Here is a 14,513-nt window from a genome sequence, read left to right as displayed (position 1 = left end):
AACTGAAGGAGTGTAATGACCTAGTCTGACTCTGGGAGATGGTCGTGGTGGTGATAAGCGCTGTAAGGCTTAAAGATGTAACAACAAAGAAAAAACAAAAAAACCCACCACATACCCTGCAGCACCTTACCAGAGCAAAGTCTACCTGGCAGGAGCCAGGCTAGCATTCAGACGGCCTGAATCCCTGTCCAGTGCTCAAGAGACAGGGTAATTTTGCATCTAGCCAGCATTACTAAGGGAATTTGCAGTTGCTGACAAACGTATCTTCTTAGGAAACATGCATACATAAAAATAAGAGATCAAAAATATTTCAGACATGAACGTTAGCTTTCTACACCTATGTACACACAAAGACTTTGCTTTCTTAAGTACAGAAGCACATTTTCACCAGTGCAACACTAACCAGTTAATACAATACCAGTTAAAAATCAACATGCCACATCAATTTGTGTGAAAAGAGTTGTACTGATACATGCGGGTTCACATCCAAGCTCTGCCATAGACTAGCTACATAACCTCAGGCAAGGCAGCTCCTTTCTCTACTTCTCAGATCCAGGAAAAGTCATTTTTCTTCTGTCTTTTATCTGTTCTCCATTTAGCTCATTGGGGAAGCTGCTTTTGCAATCAGCCTTTGTGCAACAATGAACACATAAAACATTCAGTCTCTGTTTAAACATTACAGTGCAATATAAAAAAATAATCATTAAGTTATTAATTTGCTTAACAGTCTCTTTTTCTCTCTCTGTGTAAACACACTTTGAGTTGGAAGAGGTTTCTTTCAGCAGGGAGGTAAATTTGTACTCCCTTGTAAATGGAAAGATCACATGCCAGTGTATTCATAATATTGAATAATAAACAATTGATAAATTTCTTGACAAGCACCACAAATCTTCCATGCAAGTCATGCACATCTTAACGGCCAGTTCTGTTTGGAGGACTTGGAACAACTACAGAGCTAGCTCAGATGCCATTTGGGTTTCACTGATAATCAAATGCTGCAACATAAACACACTAATTGCAGTATCTTTTCCATTGTGTATGGTATCAAATATGCATGAATCTCCTGTCCTTGGGGATAGCTGTTGTGGACAGGGCACCTTGTAACACTGCAAGTGCATCCAGTGACAGCTATTAGAGGAATCGCTTCTCGCGGTAAGGAGCAGTCTGAGTATTCTGACTGAGAAAGGGTATAAAGGGTTCCTGAGATCATATTGGCTGCTAACATTTTATTTTATTGCAATTTGAGGGGATTAGGGAAATCATATCCCCCACCAGAGACTTTGTTTCTGGCAGGTATCAGTGTCATATTTACTTTGTGCTAAGCCTGAGGGAACATTTAAGAGCACTGGCAGGGAACAAATGCATCCCCAGGAAGCCTGGGGTTTGTCCACATTGCCTGGTTAAGCCACACAAAGCAACTCCACCATGTGCAGTCTTGGGAACTAGCACTCAACTCGACTGGCAGAGCAATATATCCTCATACGAAACAGGTAATCAGGAGAAAAAGCAGCCATGCTTAGCACTGCAACTTCTGTGGATTCATAAATCCACCGTACAGCCTGCTCCTGAGATAGCTGAATACACATGGGGCTCTGATATATGCAGCTAGCGCCAGGCTAATAGCGCAGTCCATAAAAACAGAGGCAGAAACTTCTCTTAAACCATCTCCCTAATTTATATGTCACTTATGAAGATACAAGCTTTCATTCTACTCTGCATTAGGGCTGGTGTAACTATCACCTCATTATCATTGTTACATCTCCAGTGCAGGTACAAGCAACATAAAAGTTCAGCTTCCACCCCCCTCACCCTAGCTCTTAAACACAGGCTCAGTGTTGAATTCTTGGTATAATTTCTGCCTTATTGGGTTTGTGTCCATGTTGTTGCACTGAAAGAAACACCTTTTTGTATCTCACTCATTCCTTTTTTTCAAAGCCAAGCTCTGCAAAATCCCTGCTGTTCTCCAGTTGCATGGACACATACACACACATGAAAAATGTGTGGTTTAAATCACATAATGAGTAAAGAACAGAAAATGGTCACAATCCGCTTGCCCAGCCCATCTCCCACACACATGAAAGTCAGAAGGATTTATTACATCTTACACCACCTCTCATACCCCGTGCTGCAGCAGCTGCCCTGGCACAAGTGAGCATGGTATCATCCAGGCTCACAAAGCGTGTTCTCAGTGTCCCAGTGGTACAACGCAGAGTTACCGCTCTAAGGAGAAGCTCTAGATGTCCCACATACAATAAACAGCTTTGAAATAAAAGCTTTCCTGATTTATGGGTTCTCTAACACAGTGGGAGTTGAAAGACCTTCTACTTTCAGTAGACTCTTAAAACAGTCTGTGCAGAGGAAGGAATGAACCCAGAAGAACACAGTATTTCTAGTATCCGTTTTGAATTTTCAGCTGGTTTAGTTAAATATCTGAGACCTAGTGACCCAGCGACATACTGGGTTTATTGCTAGGGATGGGGGTGGGGGGGCTGGGGAGCAGAGCAACTTTCTTCCAAGCAGAAGCTGGTCTTTCTTAGTTGGTATTTTTCTATTCCAGTTGCATCCATAACAGATTCAAAGCAACTTGCATCTCAAGCAAATTGCTGTAATTAGATTTTAAGAACGGGCTGGTACTTAGGTTTCATTTACAAGTATTTTAAAACACAGAGACGATTAGCAGCATTATCCATGTTACTGCTTTAGGGGGAGTCTTAATAAGTTTAGAAGAAGAAGAAACCCCACAAAAGGATGAGGACAGTAGATATGGTAACACTGTGCCTTAGCTCACGGCATGCAAGTGCACAAGATAAAGACAGAGGCACGCTCTGCCATGGCCTCTTCCGCAGCTGGAGGTGGGTATCTGGAATGCTGATAAGCTGCAGACCGAAAAGCTCAGGTTTACAAGCATAAGGAAAGGACAGGGCTGAACTGTGGGAGAACATCATGGTAAGTAACTCTTCGCTATCAGCTACTTGCACCCACATCCTGCACCTTTTCCTGGGTTCCTCCCAGATTCCTGTTCTACCTTTCTGCTGGCAAGCCCTCACTCTGCCACCAGAAGCTTGTTTTCCTGAGCAACTGCAGAACTAGCTAGTGGGGTTCAAACCAATTCCCCCATATCCTATCTTTCTACAGCTCTACCCACCTGATTTGTTTAGATTCTGAGAAGAGCAAACACAGCAAACAGCTGTGGGAAGAACACTGATTTGTCCCATGGCATACTGGTGTGTGCAATTTGGGAGATAAAACAGAAAAGTGAAGAGACAAGGGAAGAATTGTTCTCCTTCATTCCTGCACACATTTCCAGATGGCTAACACCATTTTCTCTGCTGCCATCCACCATGTGCTTAAACGTATTCCCTTTGCTCCCATCAGTTTATTCCACACTCGTGCCTGGTTTTGCTCAGGTGCCACGCAATGCTCCCAGGAGATTTCAGACCCCAAGCTCGGACTGCACAGGTTAAAGGTGACTCTTGTGAGACACCAAGGGTTGTTCTCTCCCACTCTCTGCAGAAAGAAACAAAACAAGTGCCTGACCAAATCAAAAACAAAGAAAAATTTAATAGGGACAGGGAACTATGGCCCAGTCACAACTAACTGGGGCAGCCCATGCTAAGATAGTAATACCCCTCTTAGCCCTTCATTCAGGCTATTCTCTGTCATGGGGAAAGAGGGCTATTTTCTATTTAATTTCAGCTATTTAAAAATTATTACCATCTATAAATGTGCACTTCCCAAAGACAAATAATGCTAACACTGCTGAAAGAGCATCGATTCCATAAAATGATCAGAAGAGAGTGCTTAATTATTTTCCAAGGAAAGAAAAAGAGTATGGTAATACCACAGATTTCAATTACATAAGATCATTTTTAAGAAAAAAGGCCTTCATGTCAATTCTAGGTCCTCCTTCTTTCACAGCCTGACATATATTCTTTAGTCAGTTTGTTACAGCTTCTCATAAACCCCTTTTGAAATTTAATGCAAACTACCCTTCTTTATTAAGCATTTTAATTCCAATGTGGGTTCTGTATTCCCCAAGGCAAGCATATGCATGAACTGTATTGTGTGTCTCCTGGGTGCTTGTAATAATTACTTTAACAGACACTAAAGTGATAACCATAGCATTAATTCTAGTCTATGATTTGACCCCAAGTTACTATTTTCCTATGCATGTTACCGTGCATGTTGATGTTGAGTTTGCTTCTTTTGAACAAATTGTCAAGAAGTATGTTTTAAAGTACAGAGAAGCCTGATATTGGGGGATAGAGGGAATTTATTTGATAAGAAGCATGCATTAGTGATCCACGCAGCAATCCTGCAGGATTCAATCTGCATCTCATCGCAAAGAGAACTGGTCAGAGGTGCATACAGTCCTTGACTACAGTTTCTTTCAGATAGGCAGAAGTACTGCTCCACAAAGAAAAGCATGCAGCCTGTGTAGAGTTAGATTTCTCTGTTCTCAGAACAACTTAATTAAAAATCTCCAAGTATCTAAAGAACAAGTATCTCATTGTTTCAGGATCAGCACAGGAATTCATCAGAGATGGCCAACTAATAGTACAAAGGAGACAAGATCTACTTCGTAGGGTAGGCTTATCTGATTTCTGGAAAGTAGCAGCAGTCAGGAGGTCAACAATTGCAGGGGGAAATGCATGTGCATTTTGGGAAAGGTGCAGGGACTAGTGTAGCCAGTTTCTTGGGTTTAGCACAGTATCATGCAAATATTAAGTCTATGATTTGAACACATGGCTAAAAATAAAAGTGGCCTTAGAGTAAAAACATGTCAGGCCAGCCCCTTTCCAAGTAATTAAGAAAAGGATGCACCAAAAACGGGAGCAAATCACAGTACAAATCAGTATGAGCAGCTCCTTGAACACCAATATTATAAAGTACAAAGGGAAAGACAGACTCCAGTTGCAATTTATGCAGAGAGAACTCAAGCTGCCAGAATTAAATTGTCATCGGAATTGCTAAGAAACTATGGATGACAATCTTAACTCAGAAAAGATGCATCCAACACAGATAATTCTATATTAGAGCTCCTGTGTGTGATAAGGAGTAAATTGATCACAAAGAAAGGTATTATCCAAACAAGAAGTGATCATGACTTGATTGCATTTTCCAAGTGCAAACAGAAGACTTTTTACTTTGCTAAAACTACTAATACACTCTTGCTGCTTAAAAGGGATCAATTTCATGAAGCTGGGGAGGAGGGCAGGGAGTAGAAGAGCCAAACCAGTTGGGAGAAGGAATTTTAGAAGAAAAATGTTACAATAATTGGGAACAGCTTAAGAACATTTTTCTGGATGTCCAGAAAACCCACAGTCTGAGTCAAAGAAAGCTATAGCTGCTAAAAAACACAGTTGGCTTAGGGGTAAGTGGAGGTGGCTATCAAAATACCCCATATAACAAACACAAGGGAGGCAAAGCTCTTGGTTGTAATACAAATCATGATACAGAAAATACAAAAAATGTACAGGAAAGCTATAGATTTTGTCTTTTGTCCAGCTGTGAAAAAAAAAAAAGCCAACAGAAGGAAGTTTTTAGATATAACAGGAACAAAAAGGAACTGTATAGCAATACTCTTTATACGCACATTGAAGTGTCAAATGGTCAAAAATAGAAAGGAAAATATTTTCAGTAAACACACTGCCTCTATATGAAGAAAGGTTGGACAATGCACTCATATCTGGTGATAATGATGATGAATACTGTATTCAACAGTAGACAAGAAAAGCTTTAACCAAAAGCTAGAAGACTGGAAGAAGGTATTTTAAGATCAGCAAAAATAAAGACACTCTTACATACAAGAGTTTTAAAACATGGTCAAAATGCAGGGGAGGACCTCTCACAGACTATTCAGTAGAATCTTTAGAGCACCACAGCATTTCTAGAGGGGTGATGGAGGCCAAAGCTGCTCTAACATTTAAAATTTAGAATCACGGAGGCTGATCTCAGGCACGTCAGTCTGCCAGTTCTGCAAAGGATAGGGGCACCAGTATCAGGAATAACCTTAACAAGATTTCTGCAATAATAGCATAATTAATACACGTGGGTCTATGGAAAACAGAACTCAAAATAAGGACCTTTCTATGGTTAGCTGATGCAGACAATGTTTATATAGTATGCAGAGTCTGCTGTAAAGCTTTCATCTTATGCAAAGTTTTGATTAAAATACTAGACAATATATGGCAGCATAGCCCATATTAAATGGTTAAACCTCCAGCCACTTAGACCTAAAGCTAAGCAGAAAACCACCTTCAAATAATTACTTTTCTTATAGTACCATCCAATAGCTGTTATTTCCTCTGCTATTAAATATTTCTCAGTCACATTAATGAAGACTTTGTTTCTAAAGGTTATTAGGAATGATTTTTATTTAAAAAAAAAAAAAAAAAAAGAAAACCAGAGTCGTAAAAGGAAAAGGAGGGATTCCATATAGGGAGCTTTCTGTATTGCCTGGTAAACTGAGCACAGACAAACAAGATGCTATTTCAATAGAATATGTTTAAGTTTACACACACAGTAAGGAGAAACAAAAGTCCACACTTACAGAGGAAGGAGGCTCTTCCAGGAGGATGTGCCCTGTAGAAGTTATGATGCAATACGGCTCCCTGGGTGCAGTGTTGACCAAAGCAGCCATGTGTTCTTCAGAGGTGAAAATACAAGATCAGGGAGGAGTAGAGAAGTTATATCACCTCCGTGTCTGGCACTGCCATAACTACCCCCAGAATACTTGTTCTGATTCTGGTATCCGCAGATCAAGAAATGTGTGTTTGGGAAAGTTCAAAGAAGAGCCATCACATTTTAAGAGGTAAGAACATGGGTGTAACAAAAAAAAAAAAAGAAACACCACACACACAGAGAGCACAGCTCAGTGAGCCCCAAAAATGTCTTATTTACCAGTATGTTTGCTGGGTGTGTTATCAAAAATGGAATGAGGCTACATACACATACTGGATCCAAACAAAGTAGCAAAACCACTTTAATATATAATTAATTCTTAGTGAGGATCTACTCTGCCATTCATTACGTGCACAAGCATAGTATTGATTCAATTGCCAGCACTAACAGAAGTCACATACACATTCATTGCCATATGTATATAGCTGTTAGCCGTTTTATGAGTTGTTTCTGCCTACACGAATGCTGGATAAGATAGGAAGACTAATAGTGACCACTCTTTACTACTACAGTGTTACAGAAATGTTTGAATTAGTGCCTTCATAAACATACAGCATATTAAATCACTGTAGTGACATTAGAACTCTTAAGGGAACAGAAACATGAGTACTTCTAACCTTTAAAATAAAAAAATACCCTGAGTTCAATGATATTTGGCATTTGCTAAGAAAGTTCAATGCTGGGATAAGAGACTTTTACAATGAAATGTTCCCATTTATGCATACCACTCTACATTCATTGCCAAGGTGACATCTAACCTACAATATGAGGATCAAATTTTGATTCAGAATTATTTATTTCAACAGCAGGTACAAAGCAGTCTTTCATAGCAGCTCATTTGCTAAGGAATATCTTCGTAAGGACAAACACTCTATAAAGTGATTTGCACCATCATAAAACAGAGCTGCACTACAGATCAGAAATGAAAACAATACAACCCCCCTCCCATTAATTCATTAATTAAATGCATTGCTAAGAATAAAGTTTGCTGCTTTGATTTGTGAGTGTTAACAGTCACCAGCCACAAAAACGGCCTCAGAGGTATCGGTCATTGTTGGAAAAAGGTTTCTTTGAAAGGTAGGTTACCAAGGGAAGACTTTCCAGACATATTTATAAATATAAATTAATTTTCTAGAAGACACCTTCTTGCTATTGGTCTAGTGCTGATACTCCATCAGAGATGTGTTACAAAACCAAAAGACTTTTTGCATCATCGAAACATAGTTTATTCTCTAATTCAGCAAATATTCCTATATGGTACATCCAGCTACCTGATTTAGCAAGGTTTGCCTGTTCCTGCTTTCAAAATAATCACAGAGTGGTCAGGGTTGGAAGGGACCTCTGGAGATCATCTAATCCAACCCCCTGGTAAAGCAAGTTCTCCTAGAGCAGGCTACACAGCATCTTGTCCAGGTGGGGTTTGAATATCTCCAGAGAAGGAGACTCCACAGCCCCTGGGTAGCCTGTCCCAGTGCTCCATCACCCTCAAAGGAAAAGTTTTTCCTCATGTCCAGACAGAGCCTCCTGTGTTGCAGTTTGTGCTTGTTGCCCCTTGGCCTGGTGCTGGGCACTATTGAAAAAAGCCTGACAAACTTCCTGAGGATACACTCAGTCCTTCATCCAGGTCATTGATGAAGCCACCAGCTGGTGGGCTTCGAGCCTGTACAGGTCTAGTTGGCTCAGAGCCCATGTTTGGTATATGGGCAAGTAATAGCCGCCTTGTGTTTGCACAACACAATAAAAATCCTTAGTACATCAGGAAGTGGGAAATAGTAATTGAGAAACTATTCTCACACAGCCATTTTTCCTGCTTCTATCTATAATTTGCAAGCTGGATATTTCTTGTGCTCTGCAGTCTACAACTACTGTTTTTCTGTAACTAGAAGCTTTGTCTACGATACCTTCTTATTCACAGTTGCAAACTGCATGCGCACAGTATGTTCTTCTGTTTTCATGGCATATTGCAGTTTGAGTAACAGCACAAAGGACAAGATTAACTGTTAAGGTACAATTAATCTTCCTTTATTCTATTGATATAGTCTATAAAGTTAATTTTTTCACCATTATAGCTTTTCTGGTTAAGGCATGCTCTCTTAATGCGAGACACCTTTACATGAAAGATTTTGGTTCATTTACATTTACTCTTTTCTTCATGTTGTTGGTACCAAAGTTGGTCCACTGAGTTTTGAGCATTAGATTCTTTTGGACTATGTATGTATAATAGCTTATTTCATCAGCACACATACCACTCATTTTAACTCATATTGAAAGTGAAAGTTAGGTTGTCTTCTCTTCCAGTGATCACAGAAGTGCCTCTTGAGTAGATGATTAATTGGTGTTTAAGCAGACAATTAAATACTAATATAGGTCTTACAAACACAAACTTCATCTGCCAGGGCCCAAGACAGACTGATATTTGGATCTTCAAATATAACAAAGCAACTATTCCCAGCAACTTCTGCCTTAAACAGTAACACTTCCAAAAATTACACCATAAAAATGGGACACCTTTGATCATAACACAGACTTGTTGCCACTTCTGAGGAATAAACATAAAACCAACCGAAAATGAAGGATCATGCCAATAGATCCAATTTCATTCATTTAGAACTCTATCAATTTTCTGAGGATTTGATCAGTACCTGGGATTGCATCAACTAAGAACTTGTATTTTAGAATAAACTCATGCAGCTCCCCAGGTGGAGTTAACTCAGTTTTGCAACTAAAACCATATCCAGAAAAATCTGATGCTAATGGAAATATTCCACCATTCACTGGAGACCCCCACCCCCCCTCCTCTCAAAGCTACCATTTTTCCATCATTGCTAAATACTACCTGTCAAGAAAGAGTTGCATTTGATTGAGATGCGGAGGCATCAATAAAATAATTGCTGATGTCAGATAGCATTCTTTTCTTAGTGTTCATTCCCCTGTATGACTTAATTAACAATGCCTTCACATCAGAATAAATCAGCTTTTTTTTTTTTTTAATTTATTTACCTGGTGTCTTCAGACAATTTCACAACTATGACACGGAGGTGCCTTTATTATTTCTTTAAGAGCATTAGGCAGGTGAGAAGCATGTTTGAGACTGAGACCCCAAAATCCCTGGTGACATGACAGAGAAACGGAGAGGCAGATGGTGTTTGAGCCGGTCTGAATTCATGGATGCCTCAGAGATAAGGCTTATGTGACAAAGGAATTGGAAAGCAACTTATTAGACGTGCCACAGCACAGAGAAAGACAATAAAACCCTAGCAAATTAGATGCTATAATAATGTTAGGGGCATACAGGGAAGAGTCAAGACTGACATATGAACTGTCTCCTTAGGACAAATTGTTGCACTTTGTTGAACTGAATGGACAATAAAATGTGTGGTTTTAGAATTTCACTTAGAAGAACTGAATAAAGTTTCCCTCCAGCATAACTTCTACTTACAGCAGCTGAGGATGCCTGAGGTAGAAAGCAGAGCAAAAAAGAAGCCACACTTCTATGCTCATCTGCGTTCCCACTAGAATGAGAACAGCAGATTTTCCTCTGCAAAGCACTTCAGCAGTCAGACAATAATCTCGTTTATACCCGTGCAAACTCAAAATGACTCCTCTGATGCTAACAAAATCATTCCAGATTTGTACTCCTGTAAGCAAGATCAACTGCTGGGACTGTTACCTTCACCCAGCAAAACCACTCTGCAAACAGCTGATACTGTGAAGCAGAGCATTTTCCCAATCACAGAATCACAAAATAGACAGGGTTGGGAGGGACCTCTGGGGATCATCCAGCCCAGCCCCCGCCACAGCAGGGCCGCCTGGGGCAGGTCACACAGAGCCACATCCAGGCGGGTTCTGAACGTCTCCAGAGGAGGAGACAGCGCAGCCTCTGCGGGCAGCCTGTGCCCGTGCTCCGGCACCCTCCAGGGAAAGGAGTTCTGCCTCGTGTTCAGGTGGAGCTTCCAGTGCCGCACCTTGTGCCCATTGCCCTTGTCCTGCCGCTGGGCACCACTGAAAACTGGCTGCAGGTACGCTCAGTCCCTTCATCCAGGTCACTGATAAATAAGCTAAAAAGGAATGGAACAGTGTTACCTGGGGAACACTGTGAGCTACAGGCCCCCAGCTAGACACTGTGCCACTGATCACAGCCCTCTGAGCCTCTCTGCATGTTCTGACAACATCCCTATATTCCTCCCAAGTGGCCTGTCCCTTTTTCCACATCCCATAAACGTCCTTCTTCTGTTTGAGTTTTCCCAGAAGCTCCTTGCCCATCCATGCATGTCCCCTGCCTCTGTTTTGCTTGATATCTTACTCACAGGGATGCAGCTATATTGACCTTGGAGGAAGCGATGCTTGAATATTAGCGAGCTCTCTTGGACTCCTCTACCATCCAGAGCCCTAACCCATGGGATTCCTCCAAGTAGGTCCTTGAAGAGGCCAGTTAGCTCTCCTGAAGCCCAGGGCTGCAATCCTACTTATTGCCCTGCTTCATCCATATGGGATCCTGAACATCTCATGGTCACTGCAGCCAAGACTGCCCCAGCCTTCACATCCCCAACCAGCATTTCTTTGTTTGCGAATACAAGCTCCAGGAGCACGCCTTGCCTCACTGGGTCCTCCACCACCAACCTCCTTACAGACAACGTAAGCACAAGCTAAGAAAGTTACTGTGAAATTTGTTACTTATTTTCTCATTTCAAAATGCAGCTTAAACCAGTTGCTTTAGACAACAGAATAGATAATCAAAAGGCAACTAATTGCCCAAGTAGAGCATTTCACAAGGTATGATAGAATGCAATCTGTGTGCCAGTAAAAGATCCAGGTAGAAACTGCTACAAGACACAGATGTTATTCCTTAGGCCCATGCCAGACAGTATTAATAACGAGACACAGCAGGTTTTCTTATCATTTACAAGAAAATGGAAGTGATGTAATAATTTCTCAATGGTAAATAAGTATATGGAAGCAGAAAGGCAAGTTTCAAATCAGATTCAGTGTTAAGCTGTATTAGTACTGCATGGACATCATCTGAACTGCTGATTATTAAAAGTTCCATATGAAAAATAAATTATATTTATGAGGGGTGAAAAAGCCTTTGCTTTATTTCATCCTCACTTTGAAAAGGACCAAAGTTTAAGCCACAGAGAGCATACAGATGTCCTCCCAATAAGCCCATGTTCAAGGATCTCTGTGCAGCTTTAAAAATGCACTGAGACCCATCGTTACCTACTCCCTTCATGCCCCTCAGAAGCAGAAACTACTCAGAACACTGTGCTCCTCCCTGAGGAACTGTTAACTGGATAGTTGAGAAATTGCCCATTTCCCTATTTGTGCCATGCCTGTCAGTGATTCAGAGGACCAAAACCCAGCTTTCTCATGACCCATTTCATTTTCTTCTTTTGCCATAGAAATCTCCAAGTCTACATAAACCCAGAGAAAGTGAGATTTTTCTTATCTACCAAATCTTCTTACAACGCTGCTCCATGAACTAGAAAGCAGCCTCCCTCTTTGAGGCTCCAGTTCAAACCCAGGAATGAAATCCTGTGGCCCTATAGAAGTGGCTAGGGAAAATTTTTATTGGAGACATGCTTATAACCAAGCAACCCAGTCCTCCTAAAAATATCCCATGGGAGAGTCATTAGTCTAATTTGGGTCTGTGACTAACATGCATACGTTATAGTCACTTGTCTCATGCTTCATAGGCTTCCAAGTCTATACATCATATAGGGCAACAGTAAAGTCTAAATAACTTTTTACAGGTTCATTTATCTTCTTTAGAAAACCTAGACGCCTGACCATACCATGTCAGTGTTCATTTTTATTTTTTTTAAAGGTGGGAAAAAAAAGGAAAAGTGCTGAGGTTTATTCCTTATGGTAAAGGTGGCAAAATTAACTTCTTACGTGTTCATAACAGCTCTACTGTGACAGATACACTGCAAGTTTTCCCTTATGTCTCAAGGGCTGCACTCCACTCACACTTGTCAGGAAAGCCTCTAATGCAACGACACCCTTATCCGTTTTATAACAGGTATTATTGGCCACTGAAGCATTCATGCTGGCTCTCTGTGAAACTCTTACAGCCTGCTTCTTATCTTACTGCAGCTGAAGGAATTCAGGAGAAACTTCCCAGGCAGTACTGAAATTACATCAATCCAAGAGAAATCAAAATGAGAGCTGCGGCCTCATCGTGCCACTTAGAATTTATACTATCCAACAGGCTCATTAAACGTCAGTGAGTTTATGGCCTATTAAAGTTAATGAAAAATGCTTCAGATTTCCAACAGATTTTTGGTGTCAATTTACTGCTTCTCTGCAGAACAATCCCTTTATTCTGGTCAGAGGCACCATGGCCTTTGACTTTGAAACCCCAGTCCCGGTCCATATGAGTCAACCTTCCAGGTAAGCCTGCCAAAGCCAATTAGGTTATGGCATCCAAGTACATTTTAAGCATAACTGTTTAAGCAGACTGTAGGTCTGTTGCTTGCTACAACCAAAAGTAAAACTTTTGGAAGTAACATTAATTCAAGCCCCATACACTCCCTCTTTTGCAGTTTTAAAAGAAGCCTGAGGGTAGTGCTTTTACTTATTATGACAGGCAGAGTTCTCAGCATCTGTTTAAACAAAACAGAACAAAGGGATTATCTGTTGCCATGCAACCAATAAAAATGATACTCTTTAATAGCTGAGACCAGAAAAAGCAGCTGCCATGGAGAAATTTTAAAGAGGGAAAAAAAAGGGTTAATGCCTTAAGTCAAATCAAACCACTTTTCAACAGAGGGAAGGCGAGCAAATCTTTTATGACCATTATAATACGAAACTCAGCATGGCTGGAAAGAGCACTGCTTTTAGAAAATTCTTCCAGTAGCTACTAGAATTGCTGTTCTTACGCAAATAGGCTAGATTTTCACTTCCCTGACCGTGTTGTGTTTGTGTTGCCTGTTTTTTTCCATATCACCAAAACACCTGACCTTTCAATCTGTGGGATAGAAGCTAAAGCACACTATAGGACAGTTCAGGCCACCTCCTGGTTTCAACACCTGGAGGTCTTCAGAGAGTAGCTAGATTTTCGTATATGCCAGCTGACTTGGACATAGCTAGATAAGACAGAGAAAAATCAGAAAGAGATCTGGAGTAGGATCAAAGGAATCGCTTGTTTACTTTTCAGGAATTAGTCTGATTATAGGGCACAGTGTCTAGAAAATTCTTAGAGGAACAATTTTAACCAAGATAACGCACCTGGTATAGATCACACAACTTTACTGATGCCTGTAGAGCAATGCCAGTTCACAGCAAGGGGATTTGGGTTGTTTGAATATTGGCGATGTTAGACAGCACAATTAGTGGCTGAGATTTGCAAGACCGCAAGACACAGTTAATGGGAAGGTTTAAAGCTAACACTCTCATATCCCTAAATGCCTTTCAAACTCTCAGCCATAGTGTTACCTACCTTAGAAGTTTAATAGCAATTAAAAAAAAAAAGAAAAAAGTCTTTTTGAATATCAAACCCATCTAGTGGATCAGAAAAAAACATGAAGCAACCCATTTTTATAAGATGATACTGTTCCCTGGAGAAGGAAAAAAGTGCTGAAGCCCTGGCTGCAAAAACTGTTCTCCAGAGGATTTCAGCAGAGGTTTGAAGTGTCTGGAAAACTAAGCTGTTTAGAAAAGTACAAGAGCTCATACATTATCTATAGGATATTATATCTAAATATTAGATAAGTCTTACACATACCTAAAATTAAATTTGCTGTTCCATCCAAGGCCACTGCCAGTGACAAGTATCTGACCCACCTCATTCCATGTTCTTACGCTGTATACATTTAAGCCATCTGGGGAAT

At 40.6% G+C, this 14,513-nt stretch overlaps 1 long non-coding RNA gene across 1 annotated transcript in view; it reads right to left on the bottom strand.

Annotated features, from left to right (window-relative positions):
• The window catches only part of LOC130149313 (uncharacterized), a 103,805-nt gene extending 100,311 nt beyond the window's left edge, over nucleotides 1–3,494 (bottom strand). Inside the window, exon 1 of the long non-coding RNA XR_008821866.1 lies at nucleotides 3,319–3,494. This is a non-coding gene — a long non-coding RNA (uncharacterized LOC130149313). The remainder of the gene's footprint in view (nucleotides 1–3,318) is intronic.
• Nucleotides 3,495–14,513: the final 11,019 nt, after the last annotated feature.

This window comes from Falco biarmicus, chromosome 4 (assembly GCF_023638135.1).
Source record: "Falco biarmicus isolate bFalBia1 chromosome 4, bFalBia1.pri, whole genome shotgun sequence".
NCBI classification, from domain to species: domain Eukaryota; kingdom Metazoa; phylum Chordata; class Aves; order Falconiformes; family Falconidae; genus Falco; species Falco biarmicus.
The sequence above is the reverse complement of the archived record's forward strand: the minus strand, read 5'-3'. Positions and strand labels throughout refer to the sequence as shown.